The sequence below is a fragment of the Coenobita brevimanus genome, chromosome 45, assembly GCF_032717465.1.
Source record: "Coenobita brevimanus isolate Jiangsu-jjx chromosome 45, ASM3271746v2, whole genome shotgun sequence".
In the NCBI taxonomy this organism is placed as follows: Eukaryota; Metazoa; Arthropoda; class Malacostraca; order Decapoda; family Coenobitidae; genus Coenobita; species Coenobita brevimanus.
Genome location: NC_136998.1, coordinates 20,246,971 through 20,250,242, shown reverse-complemented (window position 1 = coordinate 20,250,242; position 3,272 = coordinate 20,246,971).

The following is a 3,272-nucleotide window of genomic DNA, read 5'->3' as shown; positions in this document are numbered from 1 at the left end:
TAACGATGTTAGTATATCCTATTAAATAGTTATATGTATTTTATAAAGTAATTACCCTGTAGTAAAATATCACACAATGACTTTCACCTGAAGCTAATTATTATCATATTGTGCTTGACACAAATAATGGACTTCGTGAAGTTCAACCGAGGTGTTTGGGTTACCGTGGTAGCTAACTGAGAAAGATCACACGTTTACATCACTTGCGATGAATGACACGGACAACAATCTGGTGCTGTGAGGTCGTATTATCACTCTACATGATAATGACCTCGCAGTACAAGCCATCACCTGGGAGGTTGGTAAGTTGGGAGTGGATAAGAAGGTGGGACGAGAATGGCATATATATATATATATATATATATATATATATATATATATATATATATATATGAAGAACGAGGGTTCGCGCCCCGAAAGAGTAATAAACTTTGGGAGAGTTCTTCAGGCCACATACTGCTTGGTGGTCATTAGGGATGCTGTGGTTGAACCAGTGTCGCATGCTGTAAAGTATACTTGCACCCAGTTGGCTTGCGTCGGGTGATTACACTTGGTTCGCTGACTACACACATCCAAAGCGACTACAACACTACAATTACACTTACAAGCACTTTTCACCCTACATACAATCTCGACCAGACAACGTAAGTCACTGGGTAGAGATACATTGGCTGTATCATCCCCACTTCGGTAGGGATAGGCCGGTCCTGCAGTGGACACTCAAATGGCTGATGAAATGAGATGAGATGATATATATATATATATATATATATATATATATATATATATATATATATATATATATATATATATAGTAATCCCTGTACTTTCCGGACGCCCACTTTCCGGACATCCCCACTTACCAGATATTGTGGGCCTGGACCTTCGGAACCCAAAAATGGCCAAAAAAGGAAAAAATCCCTCGAAAATCCTAATTTTTTCCTACCCGTAATTTGAAATTGCCGCGCGGCGCCAAGCAGCTGTTACACCATGGACCCTTCACTCCTTCCTTCCTCCCCCATCCCACCTCCCCTGATAGGGTTGCCATTTTGTATTTTTCATTACCAAATGTGGGCCATTTTGGTAATGAAAAATTCGTTTGGTAATGAATCAGAATAATGCAATACCAAAAGGATTTTTTACATGTATGAGGATACACAGTATGATAACAGAACACAGAATAATGCAATACCAAAAGGATTTTTTACATATATGAGGATACACAGTATGATAACAGAACACAGTATGATAACAGAAAGACAGTTTGGTTTCAGAAAAGGAAAATCATGTGTTACTAATCTGTTGAGCTACTATGACAGAGTAACAAACACAATACAGGAAAGGGAAGGATGGGTGGACAGTATCTATTTAGATTTCAAGAAAGCTTTTGACACAGTACCACACCAAAGACTTTTATGGAAACTGTACCATCAAGGAGGAATTCGAGGCAAACTGTTTTGTTGGATGCAAGACTTTCTCATAAAAAGAGAAATGAGAACAGTATTAAGAGGAAACTACTCATCATGGAAAGAAGTGACTAGTGGAGTACCACAGGGTTCAGTGCTGGCACCAATCATGTTTTTAGTGTATATAAATGATATAAACAGTAACACTGGAAATGAGAGCTATCTGAATATGTTTGCAGATGATGCAAAAATACAAAGGAGAATTACTAACACAGATTCTTGTAAAGAGCTACAAGAAGAATTAAATAAACTTCATGAATGGAGTAGTACATGGCAAATGGAATTCAATGTGGACAAGTGTCATGTAATCAAGTTTGGTAAAAGTGGAAAAAGACCTGATTGGGATTATAAGTTAGGAAATAAAACCCTATACACATCAGAAAGAGAGAAAGACCTAGGTGTGATTATCAATAACAGACTATCTCCGGCTGACCACATCAGCGAGAAGGTAAGGAACATGTATACACTGCTTGCAAATATGAGAATAGCATTCACATACATAAATGAAGACATGCTAAGAAGGATAATAACATCATTCATTAGACCAACCCTGGAATATGCATCAGTAGTCTGGAGTCCTCATCTCAAAAAGCACATAGACAAGATTGGAAAAGTTCAAAGGGCCGCTACAAGATGGATACCAAGCTTAAGGGACCTAAGCTACAAAGAAAGACTAAATAAACTGAATCTACCAACACTACAGGAGAGAAGGAAAAGAGGTGATATGATAATGCTATATAAGTGCACATCAGGGAAGGAGAAAATAAACATAAATGATTACTTAACATATGGAGAAGCATCAGCAAGAGGACACTGCAAAAAACTGCATAAGAAGAGAGGTGATAAAGACGTAAGGAAATTCAGTTTCCCAAACAGAGCAATTGATCAATGGAATGCACTACCGAATGAAATAGTGTGTGCCAAAACAATTCACAAATTTAAGGATATGTACGATAAATATGGTTTAAGACACGGGACAGTACGAGCTTGACTCATTCCTGTAAAGATACAATTAGGTAAGAACAATTGGTAAGAACGGGATGGAGATGGTGGATTGTTTGCTTTCCCTGATTAATCTGCTAGCCATCATAGCGTGAAAATAATCATGTTGTTAATTATAAGAAGTGTGATTACATGTATTTCCACTTGTATATATAATTAGTGAAGAATAAATGCTAGCTTTATGAATTTGGTAATGAAAAGTTAAATTTGGTTATGAAAATTGAGGAGGTTGGTAATGTGGCCGTTGCGATCTGGCAACTCTGTTTCCCAGTCATCAACAGTTATAGCCTAACTCCGATCGAGAGCAGATGCTTATCGCAATGATAGCCACACATGCTCATTTTTTGTGAATAAACAGTGAATAAACTGCAATACCTCGCCGCTAGACCACACGGGAATTTGCAGTGTTGTGCAATGTTGAGAAATTAGAATTTAGAGTGCAAAGGATTAGCTGTGGAGTGCATATTGGCAGTTGTAATTGGCGTGGTGCAGTTAAGAACAATGTGCAGTGTTAAACAATTATAACTCACAGTGCAAAGAATTAAATGCAGCACAACACTGGATTACTGTACTGTATGTGCTTCAGGAGCATTTTCACCACTGCCGAAGCCAGAGAAGGCGGCCACAGACGGGCTGTAAGTACCCTGGCTGAGGTACAGCCACTTCTAACTCTTCACTCTTTGGTTCTTTTCCATTTATTTCATGATTTTTGTCCATTATTGATGTGAATATGGTCTTAAATAGGTTTAAATAGGTGTCTTGCATGTCCGGTAGGGAGTTATTTAGGTGGCTTTCAAAGTTAGG